This window comes from Tamandua tetradactyla, chromosome X (genome assembly GCF_023851605.1).
Source record: "Tamandua tetradactyla isolate mTamTet1 chromosome X, mTamTet1.pri, whole genome shotgun sequence".
NCBI classification, from domain to species: Eukaryota; Metazoa; Chordata; class Mammalia; order Pilosa; family Myrmecophagidae; genus Tamandua; species Tamandua tetradactyla.
In genome coordinates, this window is record NC_135353.1 from 117,829,929 (window position 1) to 117,843,458 (window position 13,530).

The window sequence follows — 13,530 nt, forward strand, 5'->3', positions numbered from 1 at the left end:
AGTCTTGCACAACATGACCCAGCTCATTCCACAGTGAACAGACTGTAGAGTGATTCACAGCAGTGGGTTAGAACTCCATACATATCCAGGCACAGAGACCAAAGTCTGCAGAGACCCAGAGCAGAACACAAGCCATTGAGGAATGCGTACAATGCATACAAAAGGACCTCGAGGCAGAGACCATGATAGAAGTTCTGGCAAGATCTGTTGGTGCCTTCATGTAATCCATTTTCAATCATCTGGGCCACCTAAAGATAAAACAAAACTGACTCCAAGAGGTGGCGTATCCAAATGGGAAAGAAACTGGAGGTAGAAAAGCTGTTAATTACACTCAAAATTATTTGCTACTATCACCGCCATCCATTTCCAACATTTACATGAGTCTAAATAGGAATTCTATACAAATTAAGCATCAACTTTCTATTCTATACCTCAATATATCCCCTAGTAGCCTATAGTCTAGATTCTAACACTAAGAGGAGGCTTATTATAATTAATTCATGTTGATAAGATCATTCAATATTTGTCCTTTTGTGTCTGGCTTATTTTACTGAGCATATTTTCTCAAGGTTCATCCATGTTGTGGCATGCGTGAGGAATGCATTCCTTCTTATGGTCAAATAATATTCCATTGTATGCACATACCACATTTTGTTTATCCATCCATCACTTGATGGACATTTGGGTTGCTCACTTCTTTCAGCAATTGTAAATAATGCCACTATGAACATCATTGTGTAAATATTTGTTTGAGTCCCTGATTTCAGTTCTTCTGGATGCATATCTAGTAGCAAGATTGTCAGGTTATATGATACTTCTATACTTAGCTTCTTGAGGTAAACTGTTTACCACAGTGGCTGCCATTTTACATTCCTACCAGCAATGAATGAGTGTTCCATATCTTTTCCAACACCTGGAGTTTTTCTAATGGTAGCCATCTAGTGTGTGTGAAATATCTCATTGTGGTTTTGAATTGCATTTCCAAATTAATTAATGGTGATGTTGAACATATTTCCATGTGCTTTGTAGCCATTTTTATGTCTTGTTTGGAGGAATGGCTATTCAAGTCTTTTGCCCATTTTTAATTGAGTTGTTTGTCATTTTATTGTTGAGCTGTAGGGTTTATTTATTTGTTGTGGATATTAAACCTTTATCAGATATGTGGTTATAGTCCAGGTTCTTATATTTAGGTCTTTGATACATTTTGAGTTAATTTTTGTATATGATGTGAGATAGGGATCTGCTTTAATTTATTTGTATACAAATATCCAGTTCTCCAAGACCTATTTGTTGAAGATACTACTCTTTCCCAATTGAATGTACTAGGCAGTTTTGCCAAAAGTCAGTTGGGAGGACTTGCATGGGTAGTTCAGTGGTAGAATTTTCATCTTCCATGTGGGAGACTTGGGTCCAATTCCCAGCCTATACACTTAAAAAGTAAAGGATATTCAACAAATGGTGCTATGATAAGTGGATATTCACATGGAAAAGGAATGAAATGTGACCCACTACACAGCAGGCAAAAAAAAAAAAAATCAATTGGGGGAGAAACCAAGATGGTTTATTAAGGAGTGGCTGGGCTCATTTCTCCCCCAGAAAAGCCACTAGTAGAGAGGCAGAAAGTGTCTGGAACAAGGGTTCTGGGGTTCTGGAGATCAGGGGGAGTGCTGTGCAATACAAAAGAAAGTACAGGATAAAGAGGCAGGGGAGCTGTGGTGAGAGATCTTGAGTAACCCCCCTCAGTCCAGGCTCCTGGTTCCCATCCCCCACATTTGGGGCACTCACCCTGGTGGGTGAGTGGCTGCAGAATGTCAGGGATGCAAAAGTCCTCTTTCCAAAGAACAGGGTTGGACATGGTCTAGCACAGTTACAGCTTTTGCCCAGGAAATTTGGACTGTGGGGACCTGAGATTTCAACTCACCTTGAACAGCATTGCTATTCCATTGCCTGGACTTGGCAGAGAGTTAACAATAACTGGCCTTCTGAAGTCTTAAGAGAATAAATATACAAAGAGTACTGCCTGCTGGCAGACAAAGAAAGTGAACCTCCAGGAAGATGTCTAAAAGTTTTTTGGGCAAAGAGAGCAATACACTGGGTAGGCCAGGAAAGCACACCTGTAGGAGGCAGAATTAAAGGCTTTTTTGGCACTTTTACCTGACTCTCTCCCTGGGGTCCTGGGACCCCAGGACTGGTATGCACTCCCTTTAGTGTGTCCCTGGCCCTGCTCTGGTTGGGTAATAATGACAAACAATGTCAAATAATATCATTTTAAAAAGCCAACAGTAGAAAAATCTTAGATAAGAGAGAGAATTCGACCTTCAGAGTAAACTCACTGTTCTAGTTTGGTAGCTGCCAGAATGCAATATGCCAGAAATGGAATGGCTTTTAAAAAGGGGAATTTAATAAGTTGCTAGTTTACAGTTCTAAGACCAAGAAAATGTCCAAATTAAAGCAAGTCTCTAGAAATGTCCCATCAAGGCATCCAGGGAAATATACTTTGGTTCAAGAAGGCCGATGACATTCAATGTTTCTCTCTCAGCTGGAAGGGCACATGGCAAAGATGGTGGCATCTGTTGGCTTTTTTGTGGCTCTACAAAAAGGGGCTATCCAAAATGTTTCCTCTTTTAAAGGATTCCAGTAAGCAACTCCACCTTCAATGGGTGGAGACACACCTCCATGGAAATCATCTAATCAAAAGTTACCACCCACAATTGGGTGGGTCACGTCTCCATGGAAACAATCAAAATGCTCCCACCCAGCAATATTGACTGAGGATTAAAGGACATGGCTTTTCTGGGGTCCACTACAAATTCAAACTGGCACACTCACCAAAATAATCTGATGCCCAGACATTTGGCAGAAAATTACAAGTCATTCTAAGAAACTGCAAAGTATAGACTAGTTGAAGGAGTAAATTTACAAATTCAGAGGAGATACAGAATTTGGAAGAATTAATCAAAGATGTTCAAACAAATCTCCAAAATCACTTTAAGGAGAAGGTTAAAAAGATCAAAGATATTAAGAAGACACTGAGTGACTGCAAAGAAGAATTTGAAAGCCTGCAATGAAAAAAATCAGATCTTATGGGAATGAAAGCACAGCAGATGAAAATAAAAATACACTAGAGGCACACAACAGCAGATTTGAAGAAGCAGAAGAAAGGATCAGTTAGCTGGAAGACAGAGCATCCAAATTAGCACAGACAAAAGAACAGAGAAAAGAATGGGAAAAAATGAGCATGGTCTCAAGAAATTGATTGACGACATGAAGCACATAATATTTGCATCATAGGTGTCCCAGAAGGATAAGAGAAGGGGAAAGGGGTAGAAGAAATATTTGAGGAAATAATGGCACCAAATTTCCCAATGCTTATAAAAGACAGATAACTGTGTTCAGGAAGTCCAACGTACTCCAAAGAGAAAAAAAAAATCCAAATAGACCTGATTCAAAGTAATCAGAATGTCAAATGCCAAAGATAAAGAGAAAAGTTATTCATTACATATAATGGATGCCTGATAAGACTAAGTACTGATTTTACATCAGAAACCAAGGAAGTGAGAGGACAATAGTAGGATATATTTAAGATACGGAAAGAGAAAAACTGCCAACCAAGGATTCTCTATCTGGCCAACTATTCTTCAAAAATAAGAGATACTCACAGATAAGCAGAAATTGAGAGAGTTTGTTATCAAGACATATGCCCTACAAGAAACATTAAAGGGAGTCCTGTAGGCTGAAAGGAAAAGACAGAAGAGAGATGCTTAGAGAAGAGTATAGAAATGAAGACTATTAGTAAAGGTAACTAGAAGGGTAAAAAGAGCAAATATATATAATATGTGATGTGCTAGTTTGAAAGTGTTGTGTACTCCAGAAAAGTCATGTCCTTTTAATCATGATTCAATATTGTAGGGTGGAAACACTTTTTATTAGATTATATTCATGGAGATGTGGTGCCCCCAGTTGTGTGATTTGTTGATGACATTACCTCCACAAAGATGTGGCACACCCAATTGTGGGTGTGACCTTTTGATTAGATGGAGATGTAACTCCACCCATTCAAGGTGGATCTTGATAAGTTTACTGGAATCCTTTACATTTTGGAAAAGCAGACAACAGATGCAGACACTTGGAGAACACTTGCTTCAGAGCTGATAGAGACATGGATATTTGGAGTGCCGACAAAGAGAGCAAATGCCTAGAACAGACAGAGCCCAGCAGATGTCACCATGTGTCTTCCCATGAGATGCTAAGCAAGCCAAAACCCAGAGTTGTGTCCCAGAGGAGCTAAGTGAAGGCCCACAAATATTTAGAGAAGAAACACTGGTATCAGAAGCTGGAAGCAATGGAACTGGGAATAAGGACCAGCAGATGCCAGCCATGTGTGTTCCCAGAACAGTCTTCCTTGAGACAAAGTATCCTTTCTCTGGATGCCTTAGTTAGGACATATTTATGGCCCTAGAGCTGTAAATTGTAATTTATTAAATTCCCTTTTTAAAAGCCATTCCATTTCTGGTATATTGCTTTCTGACAGCATTAGCAAACTAATATATAGTGTGACATATAAAAATCAAAGGATAAAAGGGTGAAAGTAAGTACTGCCCTTACAGAAATGACATTGAATGTTAATGGGTTAAATTCACAAATCAAAAGACATAGACTTTTGTCTGCCATAGACTGGCAGAATGGATAAAATTTCTGAGCCGTCTACATGCTGTCTACAAGAGACTCACCTTAGACCAAAGAATGTGAATAGGTTAAAAGAGAAAGGCTGAAAAAAGATATTCCATGCAAACAGTATCCAAAAATGCTGTAATAGCTGTACTAATATCAGACATAATAGACTTTAAATGAATGCCACCATAAGATACTAAGAAGGGCATTATATACTGATAAAATGGGCAATCCACTGAGAATAAATAACAATCATAAATATTTATATACTTAAGCAGGGTGCCCCAAAATACATAAGGCAAACACTAGCAAAACTGAGGGGATAAATATATGTATCTGCAGTAGTATTTCAATACACCACTCACATCAATAGATAGAATATCTAGATAGAGGATTAAAAAGGAAATAGAGAACTTGAGTAAGTTGATAAAACTATACCTAGCAGACATTTACAGAACAAATATATCACAAAACAGGAGGGTATACATTCTTCTCAAGCGCTCATGGATCATTCTCCAGGATAGAACACATGTTGTGTCACAAAACTGGTCTCAATAGATTTTTAAAATTTGAAATTAAACAAAACACTTTCTCTCATAATAATGGGATGAAGCAAAAAATCAACAATGAGTAAAAGACAAAAATATACACATTTATGGAAGTTACACAACACACTCTTATACTATCAGTGGATCAAAGAAGAAATTGCAAGATAGATATGTAAATAACTCGAGGTAAATAAAAACAATAAAACAATAAATCAAAACTTATGAGATGCTGAGAAGGCAATGTTGAGATGGAAATTTATAGCCCTAAACACCTATATTAAAAAGAAAGAAAAAGCTAAAATCAAAGACCTAAGTATAAACTTGGAGGAACCAGAAATAGAAGAGCAAACTAATACCAAAGCAAGCAGAAGGAAAGAAATAACAAATATTAGAGATGAAATTGAGAACAAAAAAAAAAAATAGAGAGAATCAACAAAATCAAATGTTGGTTCTTTGACAAGTTCAACAAAATTGACAAAACCTTAGCTTAACTGACAAAAAAAAATAAAAGATACAAATAAATAAAAGCATAAATGAGAGAGGGACATTACAGTGAAGCACTCAGAAATAAAAAAGATCATAAGAGGATACTAGGAACAACTCTCCACCAACAAACAATAAAATTTAGATGAAATGGACAATTTCTAGAAACACAAGAAAAACCTACACTGACTCTAAAAGAAGTAGAAGATTTCAACAAACCAATCACAAGTAAAGAAACTAGAACAGTCATCAAAAATCTCCCAACAAAGAAAAGTCCAGGAAAAGATGGTTCTACATGTGAATTCTATCAATCATTCCAAAAAGAATTAATTCCAAGCCTGTTTAGACTCTTCCAAAAAACTGAAGAGGAGAGAATGCTACTTACTCATTCTATGAAGCCAACATCACCCTAATATCAAAGCTAGCTAAATAGACCAGTCTCTCTAATGAATATAGATGCAAAAATCCTCAACAAAATCCTTGCAAATTGAATCCAAATGCACATTAACAGAATTATACACCATGATAAAGTGGGTTTTATACCAAGTATGCATGCATGACTCAACACAAGAAAATCCATTAATGTGAAACACACTACCTTAACAAATTGAAGGGGAAGAATCTCATGATCATCTCAATTGATGCAGAAAAAGCATTTGGCAAAATACAAAATCTTTTCTTGATAAAAAGACTTCAAAAGATAGGAATATAAGGAAACTGTCTCAAAATAATAAAGGGCACATATGAAAAACCCATGGCTAACATCATACTCAGTGGTGAAAGACTGAAAGCTTTCCCTCTTAAATTGGGTACAAGACAAGGATACCCATTGTCACCACAGTAATTCAACACTGTGCTAGAAGTTCTAACTAGAACAATTAGGCAAGCAAAAGAAACAGAAATCATCCAAATCAGAAAGAAAAAAAATAAAACTTTCACTATTTGCAGATGTTATGATCCTGTAACTAGAAACTCCTCCCCAGAAAATCTACAGCAAAGCTACTAGAGCTAATAAATGAGTTTAGAGAAGTGGTGGGTTACAACATTAACACACAAATATCAATAGTGCTTCTGTTCACTATTAATGAGAACTCTGAGAAGGAAATCAGGAAAACTCCCATTTACAACAACAAATTAAAGAGCCAAATATCTAGGAATAAACTTAACCAGGAGGCAAAGAACTGTCATTCAGAAAACTATAAAGCATTGCTAAAATAAATCAAAGACCTAAATATTGTTCATGGATTGGAAGATTAAATATTGTAAAGATGTCAATTCTACCCAAATTGATGTAAAGATTAAATGTAATCCCAATCAAAATACCAACAGCCTACTTTGCAGAATTGGAAAAGCCAATTATCAAATTTATTTGGGAGGTTAAGGGACCCTGAATAGCCAAGAACATTTTGAAAAAGAAAAATGAAGTTGGAAGACTCGCTTCCTGACTTTAAAGTATATTACAAAGCTACAATACTCAAAACAGCACGGTATTGGCATAAAGGTAGTCATATTGATCAATTGAGTCAAATTGAGAGTTCAGAAATAGGCACAAATCTACGGTCAATTGATTTTTGAGAAGTCTGCCAAGTTCACCCAACTGAAACAGAGAGATTTATTAACAAATGGTGCTGGGAATACTGGATATTCATATCCAAAAGCATGAAACAGGACCTTTATCCCACACCTTATAAAAAATTAACTCAAAATGAATCAAAGACCTAAATATAAAAGATGGAGCCATAAAACTCCTAGAAGTAATGTAGGAAGCATCTTCAAGAGCTTGTGATAGGAGGTGGTTTCTTAGACCTTAAACTCAAAGCATGAGCAATAAAACAAAAAATGGATAAATGGGACCTCCTTGAAATTGAATACTTTTGCGCTTCAAATTACTTTGTCAAGAGAGTGAAAAGGCAGCTTACTCAGTGGAAGAAGATATTTGGAAACCACATATCCAGTAAGGGTATAATATCTAGGATATATAAAGAGATCTGACAACTCAATGATAAAAAGAAACACAACCCAATCTAAAAATGGGCAAAAGTCTTGAATAGACATTTTTCTGAAGAGATTATACAAATAGATAGAAAACACATGAAAAGATGTTCAACATCACCAGCTATTTTTGTCTGGTAAAGCTGCCAGAATGCAATATACCAGAAATGGACTGACTTTAACAATGGGGATTTATTAGCTTACAAATTTATAATTCTAAGGCCATGAAGATGTGCAAATTAAGGCATCAACAGTATGATACCTTCTCTGAAGACCGGTTACCAGTGAGTTTGGGCTCCTTTCTCTGACAGAAGGGCACATGGCAATGTCTGTTGGTCTTCGATCCTGGGTTTCATTTCTACAGCTTCTGATTCAGTGGCTTCATTTCTTATCTTCTGTGGGTGTGTCCTTGTCTCTCAGATTCTCTGGGGCTTTTCTCTCAATTCATGTCTTAGCTTTTTCTGTTTTTTATCTTCTTAAAAGGGGTCCAGTAAGAGTATTAAGCAGGTCTCCACCCTGGGGCAGGTCTCAACTGAAATAACCTATGCAAAATGTTCCACCTACAGTAGTTCTGCACCCACAGGAATGGATTAAAAGAACATGATCCTTTCTTGGGGTACATACAGCCTCCAAATGACCACATCAGCTATTATGGAAATATAAATAAAAGCTACAATAACATATCATTGCACAACTACTAAATTGGCCACTATTAAAGAAATAGAAAACTGCAAATGTTGGAAAGGATGTAGAGAAATAGGAACACTTATTCATTGCTGGTAGGAATGTAAAATGGTGCAGCAACTGCAGATGACAGTTTGATGGTTCCTTAGGAAGCTAAGTATTGACTTGCCATATGATCTGGCAATCCTGCTCCTAGGTATATACTTAGAAGAAATGAGAGCAGGGACACAAACAGACATTTGTATACCTATATTCATAGAAGCATTATTCACAGCTGTCAAAAGATGGAAATAACCCACATGCCCTTCAACCAATGAATAAATAAACAAACCGTGGTATATACATGCAATGGAATATTATTCGGCTATAATAAGACATGAAGTCATGACATGTGACAACATGGAGGAAACTTGAGGACATTATGTTGAGTGAAATAGGCCAGATACAAAAGCACATACATTGTATTACCTCACTAATAAGAACTAAATATAACTAGCAAACTCATGGTGTTAATATCTAGAATATAGGACAACAATAGATAAGAATTAAGGCAGAGAATGGGGAGCTTATGTTTAAATGGTGCAGAATTTTTAATAGGTTGATTGTAAATGTTTGGAAATGGATAAAGGTGATGGTAGCACATTATAGTGAGCGTATAATTAACAGCAATGATTTGTGGATGTGGTTGAGATCGAAGGGGTTGTGTAAGTCTCTAGCAGGAAAGCCAGAAGATGAAATAGGGGACTGTATAACAGTAAACCCTCTTGTGGATGATGAGTATGGTTAGTACTACAAGTATAAGGATGTTCTTCCATGTATTACAACACATGTATGATACTAGTATAAGGTGTTAATAGAAGAGTGGTAACTGGGTAAAAATACACCTAAAGCAAACTATGGACTGTAGTGAATACAAATATCTGAATATTCTTCCATCAATTGCAAAAAAAAAAAAAACAACCCAAGGGCATTATGTTAAGTAAAAAAAAAAAAAGCAGTCATAAAGCACTACATTCTCTTTGACTGCATTTATCTAAAATATAAACATAAATATAGAGAAGGGAAAAAGTGTTTGCTCTGACAGAAATAGATTAGTGGTTATGTAGGTCTAGAGAAGGATAGAGGGATTGAAAAACATCTGCTGAGGGATATGGGGTATTCTTTTTTGGAGTGGTGGAAGTGTTCTAGAATCAATTGTGGTGATGAATGTACAACTCTTCAAATAGATTAGAAGACATTGGTTGTACAGTTCAGATGGACTGTAGTGTATGCGAATTTATCACAATAAAACAGCTTTAAAAACAACAAAAAAAGATCCATTGGCCATAGATATGAAGATCTGTTTCTGAACTCTCAGTTCATTTTCTTTGGTCAATATATCTATCCTTGTGCCGGTATCATGCTATTTTGACCACTGTAGCTTTCTAATATGCTTTAAAGTCAGGAAGTTTGAGTGTTTCAACTTCATTTTTTTTTTCAAGATGTTTTTGGCCTTTCAGGGCCCCACCTTTCAAATAAATGAGATAATTGTCTTTTCCACTTCTGTAAAGTAGGCTTTTGGAATTTTGATTTGGAGTGTATTGACTCTGTAAATCATTTTAGGTAGAATTGACATCTTATTGATATTAAGTCTTCCAATTCATGAACATGGAATGTCCTTCCATTTATTTAGCTCTTCTTTGATTTCTTTTAGCAATATTTTGTAGTTTTCTGTGTACAAGTCTTTTACATCCCTTGTACCAGCATTTTTTATTACTAATTTTAAGGGAAATATTTTTCTATTTTTAACCTTTGATCTCTCCATAAATTTCATTTGAATGATGTCTTTAAAATCAGCATATTTTTCATTTCATTATGATGATTATTATCTTTACTATTATTATTGTAATTCAGCCTGTTAATGTTTCTTTTTAAATTTGAGCATCTACATTTAAATGCTCTTTCTCCTGACTCTTCATTTTCCCCAGTCTTTCTATATTCTTTTATCTCTAACTTTTGCCTTCTTTTGGATTAATTTTGAAAAATTATCCTATTTTCTACCTCTATTTATGTTAATAGATATACACCCTTTCATTATTCTTCTAGTGGTTATCCTGAAGACTACAACTTTCTTAATTTATCAAAATCACTGATAAATTGATTCTTTTATATCTTCTCAGAAAATGCTACTACCTTAGAGCCTTGTTTTAGTTTGTAAAACCTGCTGGAATGCAATATACCAGAAATGGAACAGCTTTTTAAAAAGAGAATTTATTAAGTTTCAAATTTACAGTTTTATGGCTGTGAAAGGGTCCAAACTAAGGCATCCACAGAAAGATACCTTGATTCAAGAAAGGCTGATGAGCCCAGAACACCTCTATCAGCTGGAAAGGCACATGGTGATGTCTGCTAGTTTTCTCTTCTCATTTCATAAGGCTTCCGTGGGGACGGTTTCCTTCTGCATCTCCAAAGGTCTCTGGCTGTGTGGGCTTTGTTGGCTCTAAAGCTTTTTCTAAAGTGATTCCCTCTTAAAGAGCTCCAGTAAGCAACCCCACCTTGAATGGGTGGGTCACATCTCCAGAGAAACAATAAAAAAGATCCCACCCAGCAATAATGAATGATAATTAATGAATTTGGCTTTTCTGGGATACAAAACAGATTCAAATTGGCACAAGCCTTTAGGCTACATTTATCATCTTCTTACTTTAATATTATTGTTGTCATGTAATTTAATCATCTGTGAATATACACACAGAAACACATGGTTTTAAACTCAGACAGTGTCATCATCATCATCATTTTATATTGACAATATCATTTAAATTTAGGCACATATTTTTCTTTTATGTTGTGCTTCATTAATTCACATCTTTGAGTTTCCATCAAGGGCCATTCTCTTTCTTCTTAAAGTACTCACTTAAGTATTTCCTTTAGAGTAGATGTGCTGGTGGATCATTCTCTTTGTTCTCTGATAATGTCTTTATTTTATTTTCATTTTTGAAGGATATTTTTACTGGTTATAAAGCTCTTACTAGCAGTTATGTTCTGTCAACACTTTGAATATGTCATTCTCCAGCCTTCTGGCTTCGTTGTTCAGCTCTCAGTCTAATTGTCCTTCCCAAATATCATTATTGGTTTTCTCTTGTTGCTTTTATGATTCTCTTTTTGATTTTTGGCAACTTGATTACAAAAGTTTAGGAGAGGTTTACTTCAGAATTTTCCTGCTTAGGTTTCTCAGTGTTTCTTGTATCTTAAGCCTGATGTTTTTAATCAGGTTTGGAACCACGCAGTTCCTAACTGTTCAAATGTTGGCTAAGCACCTGTCATGGTCAGGTTCATGTGTCAATTTGGCCAGGTGGTGGTGTCCAGTTGTCTGGTTGGGCAAGCGCTGGCCTGTCTGTTGCTATGAGGACATTTCATGGACTTAAATCATGACCACATTGGCTGCATCAGTCAGCTAAAGGGAGTGTCCTCTGCAATGAGTGATGTTTAATCTAATCACCAGAAGGTTTTTAAGGAGGATTCAGAAGAGACAATCACTCTTCCTGCTTCAGCCAGCCAGCCTCTCCAGAGAGTTCGTTGAGGACCTTCATTGATGCTGCCAGCTCATGGCCTGACCTATAGACCTTGGACTCTACATCCATTGTTACGTGAAACATTTTTATACATTTTATATTTACAGGTATCTCCTGCTGATTCTGCTTTTCTAGAGAACCCTAGTTAATACAGCACCTTTCTGTCTGTCATCTTTTTTTGGGACATCAATTAAAATATGTTAGGCCTATGTTAGCTCGTGCACCCACTATACTTCTCTTACTACCTATTCTGTATTTTCCATCCTTTTATCTACATATATTTCAAACTAGATATTTTTATCTGACCTATTCTCCAGGTCCACTAATTCTCTCTTCACCATGTCTTACCTATTGTAAAATATATCAATTCAATTCTTAGTTTCAGATACTTTAAATTTTAATAAAATAACTGTCCAGTTTATTTATTGGTTTTATTGAAAAATAATTTACTTTCATTAAACTCTACCTTTTAAGTGTACAGTTTGACCACATAGTTTCTTAGTGTGGCTTTGTAGTTAATCTTTGTATCTGCAGCCATGGGCAACCACTGATCTTTTTTCTCTCAATTTAGTTTTCAGTTCCCAAGAATTGTATGTAAAAATAATCAAAAAGTATGCAGTATTTTGTTTCTGGCTTCTTTAACATGCTCTTGATATTTTGGTGTGCCTAATTATTTTTGTATTTGACATTGTTTAGGTCACTAGTTTGATCCTTTATTTCAATTTTATATATTTACCAAACTTTGTTTATCCATTCAGCAGTCGATGGATATTTAGGTGGGTTTCAGATAATTATGACTAAAGCATCTACTAACATTCAATACAAAAGGATATGGACATATGATTTTATGTCTCTTGGATAAATACTTAGGAATGGAAAGGATGGATCATATGGTAGGTGTATGTTTAACTTAATTAGAAATGCAACAAAGTCACGTAAAGTAGTTATACCATTTCAACTTTAACCTAGCATGTATGAAATTTGAGGATGCTCCACATCCTCATCAACATTTCTCTTGTCAGTCATTTTTAATTTTAGCCATCCTGCAGTAAATGCAGTGGTATCTCATTTTTATTATAATTAGCATTCTCCTATTAACTAATGATTGTCAGGACGTTTTTTATGTGTTTATTTGCCTTTCTTGTATCTTCTTAGGGAAGTAACGGCTCAAATATTTCACCCATTTTAAGTGTAATTTTATTTATATATATTCAAATACCATACAACCCATCCAAACTATACAATCAGTGGTTCGTAGTGTCATCATATAATTGTACATTCATGATTCACCATGATAATTTTATAATATTTATATTACTCCAGAAAAAGAAATAAAAATAGAAAAGAAACTCCCAAATATCCCATACCTTACCCCATCCTCTTATTGACCACTAGTATTGGACTCTACCCAATTTTAAAACTTAAAATAGGGACAGGTTAACTAATACAGTGTAGTATTGTCAGATAGATAGATATCAGTGGCACGGAGCAAAATATCCAGGAGTCAACCACACAAACACAGGCAACCAACTTTTTTTCTCAGTATAGTTTTACAATCATTATCAAAGACCAAGGCTACTAGATTACAGTTCCACAAC

At 35.6% G+C, this 13,530-nt stretch overlaps 1 pseudogene; it reads left to right on the forward strand.

Annotated features, from left to right (window-relative positions):
• Nucleotides 1-13,530, forward strand: part of LOC143672035 (serine/threonine-protein kinase VRK1-like) — a 58,674-nt pseudogene that overhangs the window by 13,142 nt on the left and 32,002 nt on the right.